At 34.1% G+C, this 20,792-nt stretch overlaps 1 non-coding gene across 1 annotated transcript; it reads left to right on the plus strand.

Annotated features, from left to right (window-relative positions):
* LOC120283121 lies at window positions 1-107 on the plus strand. Its single transcript, XR_005543122.1, has one exon. It is a non-coding gene; the product is annotated as a small nucleolar RNA R71 (small nucleolar RNA).
* Window positions 108-20,792: the final 20,685 nt, after the last annotated feature.

Below are 20,792 nucleotides of genomic sequence, written 5' to 3' on the forward strand. Positions count from 1 at the left end.
AATCTGTGTTGTGGGCACCTCCACGAAAGATCCTTGAAGCGCTCCCATGTCTCAAATAATAACTCTAACTCCATCTACACAAACGATGATATCTCATTGCGAAGCTTGGCCGACTTCCCGTGAGGAAAGTATCTAGCAAGAAAAGCTTCGACCATCTCGTTCCAAGTCATGATGGAGGCCTTGGGCAAAGAATGTAGCCACTTCTTGACTCTTCCCTTGAGAGAGAATGGGAAAGCCCTCAATCTAATAGCATCATCCGATACACCGTTAATCTTCAGTATATCACAAACTTCCAAGAAGTTCTCTATATGGTTGTTCGGATCCTCATCGACCAAACCATTGAACTACACTGACTGCTGAATCATTTGGATGAATGCCGGTTTCAGCTCAAAATTCGAAGCTATAATCAGGGGTCGCATAATGCTCGATTGTGTGCCCAAAACTGAAGGTCTAGCATAATCAGAAAGTATCCTCTGTTGCTCATTCTGTTCTGCCATATTATCTGACCCTTCAACTTCTATTTCAGCTTGATTGGACGGTTCTTATGCAGGTTCTTTTCCCCTTCTTCTGAGTGTACATACAAGTTCAGGATCTTCTTCAATCAATATCGAAGGGTTCCCTCATGTCATAAACTGGAGTTGCACCCAAAGAAAGAAAACAAATCAGAAGATGATAGGAAAAGAAGATGTGAAATAGAATGAATGAATGAATAGCTAAGAAAACAAAGAGCAATGTATCTCTAAACGCCTACTCCCCAGTCACAATGCTAAAAACTTGACAACGCCCTTGCGTATGTCCCACAAGTGCACGGTTTTGTCAAAGTAATAAATCCCAGATGAGTGGGTATTGTATCCACAGAGAGTAGGAAATAAAAACAATTAAATTGTTTCTTAACTAAGTGAAAAATGAATAATAGTTGTGTGACAAGATGTAATGTAACAAAAGTAAAATAGACAAGAAAAAGAGCACAAGTAAAGGGGAGGTGAGGCAATCGATATAAATGGGGTACCCGGATATTGTTTCGCCTAGGACAATCGTTTCAAGTGCAAAATCCTCTATTATGCTTTCTAACTAATGCATTAATGAGTCATGGAGATCCTTCAATACATGATCCCAAATCTAAGGTCAACCATGCCTAACTCTATATATATCCCAGAGAAGAAATTGAACAATCTCTCAACCTCGCACTCGTGTAGAATCGCAATGAGTTCTAGGTATTCCAAGTGATAAATCCTCTTTCTAGATGTAGACCTAACCCTTTGGTCCAAATGGAAGATCCCTAGTCACAATTAAGCCCTAGGTGCTAAAATCACTTCAACACTACACTCCGTTGCCTCTGCAACGAAGCCCCAGCGGAAGGTCATCCCTTAGCCCATTCACTCTACTATTACTGCAAAGAACTCAAGGAAATGAAGGTAGGATAATCACACCAGAGGGGAAAGGGGATGCTCCGCTACCTCTCCACTTACCCTCTCAACCCTCTCCAATCTAGCTTTGTCTAATTCTTGTGGTGTGTCACTCACTCACAAGGGTTACCAAGGTGAACTCTCAACCATAGTGTCACTCTAAGGGAGCATTCAATTAATCAAGCATTCAAGATTGGAACTCAAATAAAACATCAATTAATGAAAGCATAATAACAAGGTTTAATGAAACAAATACATCATAGGGTTCACAAATCTAAGTACCCACTAGGGGGTTTAGCTCTCCATGGAGCTAGTTACAATCACTGAAATCTAATGTAAAAACAAGTAATCCATAGAAAACCCCCTCGATAGTCATGATGATGGTCTTGTGGAGAAGCTTCTACTCGTCCAAGGGTCCCTTTGTCCGGCCTTGGATACACCTCGCCGGATCGGTGCCGACGAAAGCTCTCCCACTAACCTTCTTCCAAACGGAGCATGATGTCAGATCCGTAGAACCTCTCCTAATCCCTAGCCAATACCTCTCAAAACCTTAGCCACCACCCTCTCTCAAGTTGGGGAAAAGATGGAGAAATGAATGCTGAAATCGGGGCTGAAATCGGCCATAATAGGGCTGGAATTGGGAATCAACATGCCCCTGTGGATTCACCACACGGGCTTGTGGAATTAACGGACGGGCGTGCGGAATTTCCACACATCCGTGTGGATTCTCTGGAAATCACTTTTCTCGGCCGGCTATGAACAATACCTGCTACAGTACCATCCCGCAATACTCCCGAATCCATATTCTCATCGAGGTAACGTAAACGGGCACATGTTTACATCGTAGATCGCTTTGCTTCTTCGATAAACGGCTACATTGGTGGAGATCTTGCTATACATGCACGAGCCGAAATAGTTGAATGTGACTGCCTTTATGCCCCTCCAAATCATTGTGCTGACTTGAATATGAGGAGGTTAGCACACATTCTCGCATCTTGAACCCGACTTATGTCTTCGCGTTTGATCCTTCTCATGATTTTCTCCAAATGGTGCATTCACGATCTACATTAGATTCTTTCTCTAACATTCGGCTTCAGAACCCTATATGCATTAAAGTAACATAAATGCACACATATTAACGCTAAAACCTGATAAAAGTAATGCTCATCGTAAGGAAAGAACACTTCGCATTCTTATCACACAATCACTAATCACAGCTCACTTTTATATTTATTTGATTTTAATGTTATGGTAGCAATTGTGTATCCATCTATACATCTTTCTTTTACATGTATATGCATGTATATGTTCAGGTGTGTTTATTCATTATTAGTTACCAACTTTTGTTTTTAGTGAATTTCTTTTAAGTCAATTTCCTAGTTAGCATTAAAGACGACCTTGTTGGAATATCTTTGGGTGATTGGGTATTTGATGTATGCATTACATGCATTTGACTTGATATGGCTTTTGTTGTAGGTAAACTAAGTCAATATACTAGTAATCCAAGTCACATACATCAACTTGGTGTTAGAAGAATTCTTATATACTTGAAGAAAACCATCAATTATGGCATTAACTATTGTGGATATTCTTTTGTCCTAGAAGGGTATACGGATGCTAGCTGGATTGATAATAGTGAGGATCATTCTTAGCTAGTGGATGGATTTTTATACTTGGAGATGGTGCAGTATCGTAGGGATCAAATAAGCAAACTTGCATCACAAACTCCGTTATGGTTTCAGACTTTATGGCATTACTATGTGCTATCAAAGAAGTAGAATAGTTAAGAGATTTAATGTATGATATTCTATTGGTTTCTAGACCAATTATGTCAATTTGTATCCATAATGATAGTGAATCTACTTTGGCTAAAGCATATAGCTAAACGTACAATGAAAACTCACAGCATATTAGTCTTAGACATAGTTATACTAGAGATTTGATCTCTATAGGTATAATTGCAATAGATTTTGTATGTTTAGGTTAAAATTTAGTAAATCTTTAGACAAAAAGATTACAAAGAGACCTAATTAAAGTAATTTCAAAAGCAATGGGACTAACGTCCATTCATTCTCATCACCAATGGGGGAACCTTAACTGCACACTTGATATGACATTAGGTCTTGAGTGCAATGAGTTAAACTATGTCACAAGAAGGGATAGAAGTAGTATAACATTGTTAATCCATCCCAAGGTAGTAATAGTGCTTGAAACTCACTATGACATTTAGAGTGAGCAAAAGCTTTTAATAGGCTTACAAACAAACTTTTGTTGTGAGTACTAAATAGTGAGGGTATTCTTGATAAGTCGGACTTATGTGAGTGTGAAGTGGTGCCTCTTTAAGAAGTTAGAGGCACTCTTGATAAGTTCTATCTTTATGTTTTAAAGGAGTTGCAACTACTAGAAGCTGCCTTTTTGTCTAAGAGGAAGTTAACATTGCATCTCCATGTGTCTTAAGCAAGCTATAACTACTAAAAGATATCTTTTTTTTTATGTAAGAGGAAGTTGCAACTTCCAAGCTTCCATTTAGCTTGAATTGAAGTCTTAAGTACCAAATAGGGGAAAAAAACTTGGGAAAAATTTTCTTCTCTTCAAGTGTAATAACAAACACTTTTTTTTTTTCTAAAGCATATTTTGTTGTATATAACATTTAAAGTTAATTCTTTATATCATGAAGTTTTAGCACTCATCCTTGGCAAAATTTATAAGTGTTAATTCTCCTTTAGAAAAGTGTTTTATGCCTACAATACAAATAACAATTTTTGCCTTCTTCTTTACTAAGTATTGTTTTATTCATTGAGTTCAATTTCACATAACAGAAGTAGTCTAAAGTACACAAACAAAAGAAAATGGAGTGCTTTGATCGACCATTTTGATAGAAAAACTATAAAGCAACCCAAATTACACACAAAATCTTGAATTGGGAAATTTCACAATAGTAGATCCAACAAGTCCAAAACTTGAAAAGCATTTATGGCAAATGTATACAAACCCCCCAAAACAGCATTTATGACATTTTCCATTGTGAGATAGGGCTTAACTTCTACTAACAACATTATAATCTTTTCCTTCGTGAACAAACATTGACAGTAACTTAATGTGCTAAAAAATAATTCACCCAAAAAATGAAAATTTTAATAGGAATATATAAACTAATGGGTACTTTGTGCCAACGGCTTTCCGGTCAATTGTCACTTGGGTCCCCCGTGAGGTTCTTTAACAATTGGCGAGGGATCAATCCTGTGGGGTGAGGGCATAAAATGGTGGAGGTACTAAGTTCGCGTTTATTTGTCAAAAAAAAAAAAAGAGAAGAATAAGTACTTTGTGTGGATTTTTCTTAAATTGGGAACTAAGTATTTTCCCATTAAATTTTTTAATTAGGTAAAACATTGATGTAAGTGTGCGTTTGAATGGGGATTTTGATTACCCTAGAATGGGAATAGGCACATATCTCACGAGAACATGTTTGGAAAGATAGGGAATAGGAATGGATTTCCTGGTCGAAGCAATGGATGGCTAATCTCCATTACTCCCAAATTTGGGGGTAATGGATGGGAATTAAAAGAAAAAGACATTAATACACTTCTCCCATAATATTTAATTATAACATATTTAACATATATATTTAAATCTAATTTTTAAAATAAATAAGTAACAATAATAATAATAATACGAACTATTTAACATACATATTTAATTACAATTATTAAAATGGACAATAATATCTAAATATTTATAATACTTATTTGTAGTAAGTTATTTAAATAATAATAATAATAAATTATTTAATTAATATAAGATAATAATAAAAATATATATATTCAAAATATTTCACTAATAAAAAATTTAAAATAAGTAATGTTTCAATATTATTCATTTGCACTAAAGGCAAAATGGTAACTTTACAACAAACTTCTTTTTTTTCAATTCCCAATAAAATTTTTTACCAACCAAACACAGTTTTCATTCTATTATCACTCTTTTCATTTCCATTTCCATTCTGCGATCCAATGACCTCTAAATATTAGGTATGCGCCGGTTTTGGTATTAACTGTTTTTTCATTATTAAATTCATTAACTTAAACCTTCAGAAATTCTCATCAAAATCAGAAATTTGTGGGACAGCTTTTGATGTTAGTAAGAAAGGGAAAATTTATTAATTTATGTTATTATATATGATTTTGTTTGTTCAAAATTAAGGCATAGTACTTTCTAATATAATGAATAATTTACTTTCCACAATTTCATATTGATGTCATATGACATATGTTGTGAGTCTGATTAATATAAGGTTTTATTTTTAGGGGCTTTTGTAGGTGTACCCTAAAAAATTTTGAAATTACATATTTGCCCATGAATAAAAGTTAATTGCATACATACCCTTGAATAATATACATAATTGCGTATATACCCTTGGGGTTCAAATTAGTTGAAAAACCATCTATTAACAAACAACAAATATATAAAATTACCATTATACCATTGCATATATACCCTTGAAAAGTTTTTTTTAAAGTTGTACAAGGGTTATTTTAGACCTTTTGTATATCTTAATCCAAGTTATAACTATAGTTAATCAAGTTTGATTATCGGTATCTAACAGTAAGGGCATATCCGTAATTACCTATATTTTTCAGCGGTATATATATATACAATTATGTTTTTTCGGAGGATAAATATACAATTATAGAACTTTTGAGGGGTTTATAACCAATTCTTTCTTATTTTTATTTTTATTTTCAAATTTTTTAACAGGGGAAGGGATTTGTGAGTCCCGAGTGGCATTGAAAAGAGAGAGAGGAAGATGGACTGGAGAGGTTTTGTAAGTCCCGAGAGACTTGACTAATATTAGGTTTTTATTTATTATTTATTATTTTATTTTATTTTATTTTTTTAGGTAGAGCTGTTAACAGAAAGGGGGAAGGAGAGGAACCGGAGGGGTTTTGTGAGTCCGAAGAGGTGTTGACTAATATAAGGGCCTTTTTTCCAATTTTTTCAATTTTTTTTATAGTTTTAGGAAATTAATTATAAATTAAAATTTTATATATCAAATTAATTAATTATGTTTTTTTATTTATTAAAAATAGAGTTTATATTAAATTTTTTTATAATCATTAAATACTATATTATATTTTAAACTATTTTAATATTAATTCCAATTAGATCTTGATTCTTCCTTTTCTGCCTGATCAACAACTTTGGTTCCATTTGGATTTAAACAAATGGTATGGTAGCAATGATCCACTGTTTTGAAATATAGTGCGTGGGGCAGTGATATTATTTTTTTAAAATACTTTTTTTTTTTTTTTGTAAAACACACCCTTTGATTTAAATACGGTATTGTCTTTTGCTCATCCATGAACACCCTGTAGTTGAAAATATCTTTAATTTTTTATCACTACAAGAAAAATTGCTATTTGCAACACATAAATTTGCGACACATAAAAGTGTTGCAAATTTGCGACAAATTGCAACAATATGTGACAAAAAACAAAAAAACGTTGCAAAAAAAAACCAAATTACGTTGCAACAAAATGACCATCCAAAAACGTCGCAAAATATGTCACGACATTTTGGGACTTAGCATGTAATTGGTTTGCAACACATTGCGACACATTATTTGCAACGATCTATTGATGTGGCAAAATATGTCGCAAAATTTAATAATAATAAAAAACTTATATTTCTCTTGGTTAATAATAATAATAATAATAATAATAATAATAATAGTCTTTTAAAATAAATGGTTTTTAAAAATTAATAAAATTTAGAAAGTAATAATTTTTTTTAAAAAAATTAAAGATTTAATAATTAAAAAAAAAAATGGATCAAAATGCAAAAAATCCACTCTTTCCTATATTTTGAAATACTTCAATAGCAATTCAATCAGCACAAAACAATACTTCTGTATTGATTAGACCACGATTTTATCGCCCTTCAACCATTTAAGTAATAAAAACAAAAATAAGACCTAATTACGGAAATAGTTTTTTTTTTAACTAACCTATGTAGCCCCATGGTCCTTGCATATCAAATCAAGATCCCGGTCACACCCATGGTCCGTGCATATCAAATCAAGATCCCGTTCACACATTTTTTTTTTTTTATAGAAAAGTGATATTTTTTAAACAATTTAAAATTTGATTTGTTTTTGCATTTAGATTTATATTTAATGGAAATTTATATAACTTTAATTTGATATAATGATTTTTATGCTATTTTATCCTTTACTTTTCATTAATTATATATATATATATATATATATATATTTGCATCCCCTCTGAGAATAACGAATAACTTATATTGATATCCTATGTGTAATTAATTAATAGTGTCATTTAAAAGTTTTATGATCTATGGAGATGTGTATATGGTAATTAGATGTTAGAATTTAATATTTGGTAATTATTAAAATTAATTTCAACAATAAAAATTATATTAGTATTTATCTAGAGATACGTAACATGATATACTTGAGAAACTTCAAAAATTCTGATTTTATTATCACTAGAAACTAAAATAAAAAAATGTATTTCTTTATTTAATTTTTCTTTTTTTAAGTGACTCTTCTGTTTGATATAATAAATCAGGAGAAGTGAGTCGGTGGCCATGGCACCCACGGCGTGTTGCACGAATCACGAGGCAAAAATGAACGAGAAGGATTCTTCCAAGTGCATTAAGATTTGGATTTGCCACGCATCATCTTCTCCTTTATAACACCCCCTGCGTCTCCCTTCTTTCTATCGCTCCGGCCCCAAAAATTTTTATTTGCGATCGGGGTCCTCTCTCGTGCTCTATTTCTCTCGAATTCTCTCGCGTTCTCCGACGATAGCCTACGCTGGAGACCTCCATGGACAGGGGCCGCAAGAGGGCGGAGGCCGGTGATCACCTCCTGGCGGATAAGCGGCCGTGTATCTCCTCCGATATCCACCCAGGAACGTCCTCCTCTGAACGCCCGGCGGATTGCGACATGGACCAAGATCAATCGATGTCTGGATCGGACGAGGATGATGACCAAGGTGAGTATGGCTCCGATGATGATCCAAACTATGCTTCTCGCAATGTGGAGAATCAGAGGAGGTTGGAGGGGATCGTCCCGAGGCTTGGTGATGCCGATTATATATGGTGCGGTGCTTGCCGTGCTGATGGAGATTTGTGAAGTTCATACTATGGAATCATTTGCTCTGAGGAATTTCTCTGGTTCTTTGGCGCATTGAGGATGATTGGACAAGCAAATTATCTTGTTGAGGTGACAATGGGTAGTTCTACTTCAATTTTTAGATTATTGTTGATGACTTGATAAACTTTAATGTATACTTGTTGTTAGATAGTGTCAAATATTATATATCATATTGAGGTGACGATGGGTAGTTTTAATTCAATTTTTAGATTAAATTGATGAGTTGATGAAACATCTCTACATGTAGAAGGGAATTTGCAAATATTTAAGCCTTTATGACAGCAACCATTCTCATTTTTTAATGAGGGTGAAATTGATTCTCACCTTATTTTTACTTGTAAAGTGGATGGGAGATGATGAGCTTGAATAGAATTCTTTTGAAATTAAATATATCAAAAGTCCAGAAGTGTTGTTTCATGGTTCCTTGCTTTAAAATTTTCACCTCTATGCATGATTTTGAAAGAGTTATGTGGGTAAGGGCAATTATGTTTGATTTTGTGTTTGTGAGTTCTTGTTGGGAGTCCTAATCAAATTACAACTGCTTTAGCACATCATCTATAACTTTAAATTATCATCTTTTTGTAAAGTTTTTATATTGCACATCCTGGAGTTTGATTGTGAGTTCTAATTATGCTCACAGTCATTAAGGTTTTTGTATCTCATCTTATTTTTTTACTCCACCTTAAATGGAAACTAGTGCCTTAATTTCTTTGTTGTTTCTGTAATTTCAGTTCTTTTTTAGTTCTCCAGCTGAATTGTATAGTCTCTTGAAATAGGAATTTGCACAAAGCCAAATGTTTTCAGCAACAAAAAACTGAGAACCACCCTTGCATTGACGTGAATTCCAAAGTTCGTGTATCTCGTAAAAAGCTAAAGCCATGCAACGTTGCTTCACCCTCGCTGCAATATTTGCCTTCTGTTCAGCCTTCGCAGGTGGTTGTTTCCTTTTCATTCGTGGTGATTGCAGACTTAATAGACTTATGATAACAATTTTTTTCATGAATGCCTTATTTATTGCTCCATGGATATCTATAGTCACATAATGTCTAATTCTTTATGAATATATATGTACCTCTGCTTGTACCTATACCAAATTGAAAGAAAACCTGCTAAAGGATATTGTTTAGGTTCTAGGATTAAGCCTTTCTTTTCAGGCATGCATCAATTAGTCTCTTGCATTCTTATCTTTAACCTTCCCTATATTCCTTTTGTGGTTTTCTGTGCCATGTTCTTGATGTCTAGAATGTCCAGACTCACTAGTACTAACAAATCTTTGCTATATTTATTTTTTTATTTCGTTTTCATCCTTTGTTACTAGATCCGTATTTTGCAATTATCCAGATCTCTTCAGTCTGCAGTAACTAGAATTTTTGTCACTAAGCTTCAATAGGAACTGCAGTTCATTCTTTTGGTCTCTTCAGTCTGCAGTGGTGTCGAGCAAATCGAGCACTTTGGCATCGGTTTCCAAATCGTATTGCTTCATGACCTCCTGCTGTCGCATCTCCGACAAAGGAATAAGAGCTGACTGATCATGGATCATCCCAAAATCAACGCAAAATTAAACTGATCAGGTATGGTGATCGAATATTTAGATGTGGTTGAGCTATGAGTTGCAATATAGAACTTAGCTTCAGGATTGTCTCACTAGTTATGATTTACATAATACTGTTGATATACGATCAAGGTTTGAACCTACCACTTCTCCTAACCCTAAACTATTTCAGGTAAACCTAGCTATCATTTTTACTGTCAATGTTTTAGTCTTAATGTGTCCAATTCCCACCTCTGCATCTGTAAAACATGTCTCTTAATTCAGATGTTCTCACAGGTTGATTATGATTTTTTTCTGAATAATTAGCAATAGTACAATTATTGCTAAGTTCTAAGTTTTCTACTTTCTATGCCAATTCATGCAGTCTTACTGCCTTTATAATGATGGATGGACGGAAGATTTGAGGGAAGTTGTGAACTACCTTAATCATGAACATCCAAAGGCTCTTCTATTTGCTGTAGGGACAAGCATTGGTGCCAATATATTGGTATGATATAATATCATTTACTATATCCTTTGAGCAGAGAATTGTGATTGGTATATTGAATAATGGGCTTTTTTTATCTTCTCACGATCATTTGGATATTGGATTTTAGGTTAAGTATCTCGCAGAAGAGGGGGAGAGCACTCCTGTTGCCGGTGCTGTTTCTGTTTGCTCTCCATGGGATCCAGTAGTTAGTAAATTAACAACTTTACTGGGGATCAAGATGGCACTGTTTTTTCAATAAGCAAGGCAATTGATCCTCTGTTCAGTTTATTATTACATGTTCTATGTCATCAAACAAGTTTTAGATATAGAACTTTCTCTAATATAATTAATTTTTTTTGTATTTTTAGTTGAATTTTCCCTTTCAGTTTTTGCAGATATGTTACATTTTTCATATGCTTAGCTTCCTGAGTTATCAATTCATAATTTGGCTTTTGATTTAATAATTGCCATCTGGCATTACACTAGGTAGATCTCATTGTTGCTATTTCCATCTAAATGCATTGCCTAACCTATCTTTCCCTGTTTCTTCCTGACTTCCAGATGAACTGCTTGCTTGGTTCTATTAGCCCAGTATCAATTTCTTCTTTAGCCTAGTTTTTCACTTAATTTTTGTGGCATTCCTTTTCAGCATTGGACCTCTTTCTAATTATGTAAGCTATTTATTCAATATTTGTGAGCCACCATAATTGGCATGGCATCTGATTCTAACTAACTGCTTTGTTAGGTCTAATATAAATCTTTGTCATTAGTTTGGAGTCTTTTTTTTTGGATGCTGAGTTTGTCAGTGTTTGTAAGAATTGCTATTTGGAAAATTATTGACATTTGACACCCAGTTTGTAGGTTTGTGATAGGTTCATTAATCGTAAGCTTGTGCAACAATTGTATGACATAGCCCTTGCAATTGGTCTTCTAGGTTATTCTAAACAGTACGTCTCTAGAACCATCTTATCTAGCAGACTGTTCCTCAAGTAAATATTGTTAGTGCCATCCTCTAGCATGAACTGCCCACATACTTCTTTGATACATCATTTGATGATACTTTTGGACATTGTCATTTTTTAGACATCAGCCTCTTTTGACTTGACTTGCAAACTGGGAAGGGATTCAGAAGGTACGTACTCACATCTATGGGTTTTTTTGTCTGTGCATTAACTGGAATCCTTTGTGTAAGTATTGAGTGTCTTGACGTGATTTTCTCGTGCATCAACAATGAGGAAATATTCCTGATTGTAGGATGCAATCATTGAGGAATTGTTTTGTAAGGCTTATAGTCTACTCGGTCCTTTTTATTTTTTTGTCATGCCTTGGTTCTCAACGGTGCACATCCTGTCCTCAAATTCACAACAAAATTTAATTCAGTCACACTAGGCTGTTTGTTACTAATTTGATAAAACTGAAGTAGTGGGTTAATGTTGAAGTAGAATTCTGGACAAAAGCAAGAAAACAGCCTTAACACGTCATCTTTCTCCATAAATATAAATTGACATATCATCTTTATCTATTCTTTTTGGAGCTTTTGGACTTTGTTCTCTACATAACTATGACATTTGGATGATGCCAGTTTTCTACACTGATTGCTCATACACCTTTTTATTTACTCCGGGCGTGTAATACAAGGTGGAACATCATTCTCCAAACTAATTGTTTATTCTTCTTTTTACTTTTGACCAGTCACGCACTGTAAGGGACTTTGACCACCATGCAACTCGAATTGCTGCTAATTTGAGGTATAGTTATCTCAACTGACAGTATTATTTGGATATTGTAAGATGAGCTAACTTGAATGACACCAATATTTGTCAGACTGTTGATACATATTACCGCCACTACAGCAGTGCTCAATTTGTTAGAAATGTGTCAATGCCCTTATTATGTCTCAATGCTTTGGATGATCCAGTTTGTACAAGGGAAGCAATTCCCTGGGATCAATGCAGGTTCAAAAATCACCATTCAAATCATCTTGTATTTATCCAATGGTAGATATCCTTTTGGAGGACAATGTGGTTCGAGGCATGAGTAATGATTTTCTTATTGCACGGAAAAGGTTCCAGACATTCTCTTATATTTTTTTGTCAGAAGTAGGCTAAAGTTGGAAGGATATGCTATTGACATTGTTAGTAAGAAAACTGCACGTAACATTGTTTGGACTTTTACATTTTGTATTGGTTTGTTGTATTAGATGTTTGGATTATTATATTTTGTATTCAATTGTTGTTCGGGATACTTATCAATCGGAATGTTTATTTTGCAAAATATTATAAAAGTTGTTGTTGAGCATTGTAAATTAGGTTTTAAACAGGTTTGTAAAAAATGTTTCAAAAATTATTGTATATAATAACAAACCGTGTCGCAGTTTTTTTTGTTATGAAATTAATTTGCGACATAATTTGTGACAAAAAAATGTGTCGCAAAATGCTCACAAAGTTGCAATATAATTTGCAACACAATTTGCGACAATAGAAATGTATCGCAAGGTTTGTTACAAAAAGGTTCACACAATTGCAACACAATTTACGACACTGAAACTGTGTCGCAAAAAATGTCACATATTGTTGCAAATTACATTGCAAATATTGTCTCAGAAAACCCATGAATTGCGATGAAATTTGCAAAATTTGCGACACATTTTTCAAAAGTGTGGGAAAAATTTGCGACATCTGAAACGCGACATATTTTATTGTGTCGCAGATTGTGTTGCAAATTGTGATTTGCGACAAATTTTGAATTTTTTGTGTCGCAAAAATGTGTCGCAAATAACGTTTTTTGTTGTAGTGTATGTTAAACTCAGATAGTTTGAAATTTAAAATAATAACTTAATTGTAGAATGATTATTTTGAGCAATTATTTGTAAGGTGTTTATACAGATCATATTATTTAATTTTAGAGCTTAAATATACAACGATACCGCTAAGTAAAAACGAGAATAATGTAGATGATAATAAAAAATATATAATCATGCTTAAAATACATAAATAATATTAATCTTTTAAATATTGTTAGAATTTAATTCCTAGCATATTTGAATATTTAAATTGATGCCAGCATTTACGTAGTCAATGATTGTATTTTATTATATTCATTTGGTTTATGGTATTGTACGATACATGTTCACCTTAAATTCATAGTTCAATTTAACCATTGCTGCAACACCTTTTTCTTTAATAAAAAAAGAAAAAAAATTAAAAAACCTCAAAACTACATTATATACATTGTAGAATGTTTATGCATTCTCAACACTCGAAAATTTTTTTCCCAACCTTCATGTGGTTTCAATATAGATTAAATAAGTATATTACATGAATTTATAAGAATTAAATGAGTGGTCAATAATTTGAAAATTGGTTAGTTTAGTTTGATGCATTCTATGGTGATCGACAGTTCTCTAGTGTGGGTATGAGCTTGCAGCCTAAAACCTTACATCACTGGTGAAGGAGTAAATGTTAGACCATCAATTTTTGATCTGTGCTCATAATTCTAACTAACTGTGTTTGTCACATTTATGAAAAAATAAAACTGCATGAGAAAAAAATGAGCATCACCAACTTATTAAATCTTTGAAAATAGTAACAAAACCAAATACTAAAGTAAGGCCTTCAACGAGCTAGATTAGAAATCCTAATATGATTCCACTTCTTACAGCAACTTAAAAGTCGTTGGCAAAAGGGAGAGTTAAGAAGATGAAAATTGTGCACTAAATATAACCCCTTTTTTTTTTTTACAAACATTTAAATTTGTATCATAAATTTTATATCATATTCAATTTTATGAAAAATAATTCATTTGTTGATACTCAAATCTATACATGCATATATGTAAAGTTTCTAACAAGAGTGTCTTAAAATAGTGGGAAAAGTACATTCTTGTGATTTCCGAGATTTGTAAAATAGAAAATGAGGTTTTCATTTTGATTTCATGATGTGTTGTTCCCCAGATTTGCAATAAAGAGAAATACCGGTTATCAACTTTATCATTTTTACAGGGGCAAAATCATCCATTCATGTAAAAAACTATCCTGTGGCATAAAAATTGATTTTTCAACATGATTTTGTTTGATTTTTGAAATTCATGTGTTTTTATTTAGTAGAATTTTGGAAAAAAATAATAAACTTAATATATATATATATATATATATATTATATAAGTTAGTTTTTAAATGAAATGACGATTTTACCTATTTGAGTTAACACCACTAATGACTAGGTAATGGTTTTTAAGCAAAAATGAGAAACCACACATCATATAATAAAAAAATCATGGAGGAGGAGGAGGAGGATGACTGGGGCCCTATTGGCTTCGTCGAAGAAGATGATGATTTGGATGCTGATGAGCTCGGCTTTGATGTTGAGCATGACTGGCTTTCCCCACAGGCTCTCTTGAACACAAGACTGGTGTTTACGACAGATGGGGAAGCTATCTACAAACCTATGTCCTTCCCTGGTAGTAGTGAGGAATGGGTGAACCAAGCTAGGAGTGCTCAGGGGCTTTCGCTACCTTGGAGCAAGGTAATGAAGGACAAGCGGTCTCCAACATTGGGTATCAACAAATGTGACACCCACGAGATTTCTCAAGAACTAAAAGGGAAATATGTGGTTGAGGATGTTGCATCTATGGCTGGCAATTCGAATCATGGCCGCCGTGAGCTTCGCTTGGTGGAGATGTCGAACTCCGGAGTTGGCCATACCCAACAGGCTTTGTGCTACACTCACGAGGCCAAGAGGGAAGTATGGAGGCAGAGAGATTCGGGGAAGAGGGTTTGTCCGATGAGTGCTATTTTCAAGGCCACAAGGGTGGTAGAGCCAGAGGTCTGTCTAGTGAGTTATGCTCAAGGCACGGGTGGAGGTGCGAGTGGATGGTCAGATACGACCCAAGGTGATAAAGGGTGAAGCCTGTCTGGTGAGCATTGCTCCCGAGGCTGTGATGCAGACAATTGAAGCTCCGTTCTCTGTAAATTGTTGTTTGGCGATCATTCGCCGAAGATGTTTAGGGAGGTGGTTAAGCGTAGCTTCCACTGTGCCCAGGATCGGGTTACCATAGAGGTCGGCGCAAGGGTTGAGCATAGCTCCCTGCTTGTAAACATTGTCCCGCTGGTGGTGGTTGAGCGCCGGTCCCACAAAGGAGGCGCCCGCCCGTTAAACCACTCGAAGGAGAGAGATGAATGGACCGATCGTCGGTCACGGCGTCGGAGTCGGACCTATGGCTGTACAGATGTTGGTTGTTCTCAGGTGAAGTGTCCGAGACATCACGTTGTTGGGCGCTAGATGGCGCGATTGACATTGGCGCCAGCAAAAAAGACAAGTGGTGAGTTGACATTGGAGCATGCTGAGGAGTCCGAGGCTAGTCCTACATTAAGAGGAAACGTGGCGTTGGATAATTTGCGCGGTAATAGTTTTGTTTTAAAAGAGGAAACACGTGAGAATTTTTTGGATTTCTCTGATCATCTTTTGATGGGCTTTGGGCCAGGTTCTAATGATGGCCATCAGTTGGGCTCAACCAAGGGAAATCCTTGGGGATAGATGCCCTATGCTTCTTTGTGAGGTGGGCTAAGATGTGGGCCATAACAAATTGAATGAAGGAGGTAGGCATTGGTCGGATGGTGTTCTGGTCAAAGAAGTTTTACAACAACCAGTGGGCCAAGATGTTGGCCAATTACAATTAGAGAAAGGAGGTGGCATGTGCCGGATCTTGATGTCGACCAAGGAGATATACAAAATTCAGTGGGCCAAGTTGTGGGTCATTTAAATGTGAAGAAAGTTGGTTGGACTTGGCTGGACCTGGATTTGGTTAAAATGTTCAATTTTCATTGAAAGACTGAACGGATGGGCCGTCGATGGATGATGCTTCTGACATGGTGGCTGGTAATTTGGCTTCTAGGCCTGTTATGTCACCGCCTGTTGGCTTTTCTTGGATGTTCTTAGCAGGAATTTCGGTGCTTATCCCAGATTCGAGGCAAGTTCCGCAGACCAATGATCTTTAAAGAAACTTAGGTTACACCAAGGGTAGGTTTGAGGACAGGGGCATCGAAGTTGGCAACCTTTCTACGGACAGGGACTCTCCTGATGCAAAATTTGAGTCAGATGACTCAGTGACTGAATTTGAAAGGAATCTCAAGGAGCTTATGCCGAGTCTGATTGAAGGTTCTTTTGCGATACACTCGGGCCAGAAAAAGGGTACTAGACCAAGTGAGTGGCAAAAGAAACCTTCCAACAATGGGAATGAGGAAGCAAGGTTTGTTGCTGAACCCCCGAAATCTGTGAAGAAGAAATCGGCAAGGGAAGGCTCGTCGAAAAAGACTGAAGACGGCAGAGAGAAGCTTGAAGACTCCATTTCCACTCTTAGACGTTGTCTGGAGTTCTTGGACCAGCGATCAGTGCAGACCAGTGGAGAAATGATGGCCGACGAGGCGAGACCAGGTCGCTAGCTAGATCATCTTGACAGTGTTTTGGGCTGGGTTCCACTCCAGTGTGTGTTGTTTTTTTCTTTTTGGGTTGGATCGTGTTCTGTTTTGTGTCTGTGGTCGTTAGCTTGTACCATATCTAGTAGTTGGCTGTTCTTTTTCTTTTTCTTGTAATCGAAGTGGTTTATCCACATTTTCAAAAAAAAAATCTCATTTTTTATTTTGTAAATCTGGGAAACTACAAGTTTTTTTTTTTTTTTACTTTGTCTTAAAATAATTTAAGGCTTATAGCCAAAGTTTAACATGCGGTGTATGATTTATTTAATAAAAATTAAATTGTATTCAAATTTGGTATGATAGATCTCTAACTATTTGAATGACGGGTATAATAGTTGGATAGAGTGAGTCTACTTCTTATACGAGTGGCATGGTTGAGCATGAAGTGGGGTGTGTGAATAATAGTGACTATATTTTGAATCTGGGATCAATAAGAACACTAAACCCACAAAAAAAAATAATAAAATAAAAAATTTTAAAAAATAAATGAATGCCAAATTATGTATGTAACAATTGCTGTGGTTATTTATTTTCATTTGAAAAATTAGGTAAGGAATAGAGTACACTACTTTTCAAATAAGGTAAAATAGAGGGATAATATATAAATTTCAAAAAGTTAGTTGAGAAAAAGATATGAACTTGATGATGCATTAACACTACAAGAAAATTTTCAAATTGGCACGGTAAAATTGGCACAGAAACAAAATCGTGACAAATTTGTTACAACATTTGATACAAAACTAACAAACCATGTCAAATGTATGATTTTTTTAAAAAATATTTTTAATTCAGTGCCGAATACAGTGCCAAATATATAAATTTAATACTTTTACACGACATTGTCAAATGAAGTGCCAAATATATTTTTTTTAAAAACATAATTATATTATTACCATGCCAAATATCGTGTCAAAAATCCAAATATAATAATATATTAATACTGTGCCTAATGCCATGACAAAATACAAATATATACTATATTAATACCATATCAAATACCATGCCAAATATATATATATATATATATAATATTATATAATTCCGTGTTAAATACCGTGCCAAAAATATAAATATAATAATATATTAATACTGTGCTAATAATATAAATATAATAATATACTAATACTGTGGCAAATACCGTGCAAAAAATATAAATATAATAATATATTAATACCGTGCAAAATAACATTCAAAAAATGATGTTGTTTCATGGTATTTGATCTCCTTAGTGATTTTTATGAGTTTCTGATTTTTTAATTGGTTGTGTTTGTTTGAATCGGAATGATCAGATCGTATCCGCCATAGATTGGAGCTTGAGATCCAATAAAATTGTTATTGCTTCGCATGATCGGAACTCGTGAATGGGGGCTTAGACAATGGACTTGTTTTTTGTTTTGTTTTGATCTTTATGCTTATTTCGATTATGTTTATATGTTTATTTTATTTTATTGATTCATTAATTTATTGGAAAGTTTTGGTTTTTTTTTAAGTTATGAATGTTGTACTTATTTTGGTTTTTATTTTTTTATTTTTGGTATATAGTTTGCTCACAGAGGATGTATACAGAGATGGTGTAAAGAGAAAGGAAACACTATTTGTGAAATTTGTTTGCTGGTGAGAACTCAAAACAAGACAATGGAAATTATTATTATTATTATTATTATTATTATTATTATCTATATATGTATTTATTCATTTATTTATTTGCAAAAATTTGAGTCAGGGTATAGTGCATCACCCAAAAAGATTCTGGTAGATGTGCCAGTAACCATTAGGTAAACTTTTTCTTTATTGGTTTCCGTGATTGGATCCTTGATGCGAGTTGCTGAGAATTTCTCTACAGATGCTCTTCTGAGGTGAAATGATTCACAAAAAGTGGTTTTGTTATTCCTGTTATATTTTTTGCTTATTTCTTGTTTTATTGCAGCTTTTTGTTTTGTAATTAGAGTTAAACTGTAATTATAGAGCTCTTTTCATCGTTTCTAAATAGAATATACATCCAAAATGCAAACTTTTGTTACTTTGGTGCTGAATTCTGTGATTTTTGTTCCATAGAATAATTTTTATCCAGCAAAGATAGTCAATGTGGAATCTTTTGTTATGTTTTATGTTTATATAAGTTAATTACTGACTTATAAAAACCATTCCTCCTTAACACTTCTGTCTATGTAGCCCAGAATGGCCTTGAATAATAAGATTTTTAATTTGCTATAAGTATGTTTTGTAATCGTTTTTAGATAAATTATAGTGAAGTATGGCTTGTAGTATCATTTGTGTGAGTCTTATTTTGATGTTTGGATTACATGGTAGTTGTGAGTGCTTTATTCTGTTCTTTACAATGTAGCATGTCATATGATCTTATAATGTAGATTGGTCATTGTCCATTTGACACTTGATTGAGTAAAACTTCTACATTGGTGATTGATGTCCTTCATGTTTTTCTTTCTTTTTGTTGCCCAATTACATGGAGCTTGGTGTTTGGATTTCTAGGTCTATTGATTATTTTGATTGTTTTTATTCAGTCTGAGATGCCAGTTCTTAAACCTTCTCATTTATTGTTGTTGAGCAGCAGATATTATGTGTTTCAGCACCTTCTATCATTACAACATTGCGAGTGCTTTTGCATCTCTTGTAGAATGAAATGATGGTCAATATATTCTAGTTACTTTTCTATTAGGAAAATCCTGATTTGTGGAAGTGGCTAATTGGGCGGGAACAACCGCCGCAGGCAGTGAATAACAACCCTGTATAGCATTCCTCAACTTGATTCAAAAATTCTTTTCTTTTCCGATTGTAATATGCTGCATAAACTATAAAATTTAAATCTCTCTTATTATTGATTTTCTTGTTATTTTCTTGTTACAAGTGCTGGTTACTTGTTTCAATATAGACTTCCTCCATTTCTTATGATTGTGCTATGAACATCATGTCTTCCTAAAGTATGTACTCCTAAAACATGTTCATGGAAAAGCTGGTATTCATTGCCTCCAATACCTTTAAAATTTCATTTATACAATTATATATAGAAATTTATGGAAAAGAAATCATGTCGGAATACAAATATATAACTAATTGGAATGGTGTAATTGTTAAAAAGAAAACAGAAAAAAACCCTCATTCTTTATGCAGTTTTTTGGTATTTGGCAGCCTGATTTATATTTGCATTAAGTTTAGAAGCTTCATTGTAACGGCGCTCAAAACGTAATTCTCTTTGCAGAGCCAGGAGGAATAGGGAGCCAAATTCGAAGGGGTAATCTAATGTGGGCTTAAAACCTAGTTATCCTTGAAGGCCAAATTCAAAGGGGTGATCTATGTTGATGCTAGTTGAATTGTTAGGTACCACCAGTTCCCTCCCTCTGTGGTGTAGTGATAATTATCATTTTTTTTTTATTTTTCAATTGCATGTTATTTCTGACTTGAATGACTTGTAACGTACTAAGCTACCAAATGAAAACTCAATCTTCTATGTCATTTGTTTTTTTAAAGAAGTACAGTGGAAAGCAGATGCTGCTCATCATGTGTATTCATATTTGATGATTTTATCTTTTCGGTATGGGATTTTGATTATTTATTCCTTTCCTACATAATGCTGTCGTTTGTTGTTTCTTCTTCTATTATTGTTGATTATAACTGTTATCAAAATTAATTAATTAAAAATTTATAATTATCAATAATTTATTTAATTTCCTAATATTTAGCAGAAATTGAGTGTA

This window comes from Dioscorea cayenensis, chromosome 18, assembly GCF_009730915.1.
Source record: "Dioscorea cayenensis subsp. rotundata cultivar TDr96_F1 chromosome 18, TDr96_F1_v2_PseudoChromosome.rev07_lg8_w22 25.fasta, whole genome shotgun sequence".
NCBI lineage: Eukaryota > Viridiplantae > Streptophyta > Magnoliopsida > Dioscoreales > Dioscoreaceae > Dioscorea > Dioscorea cayenensis.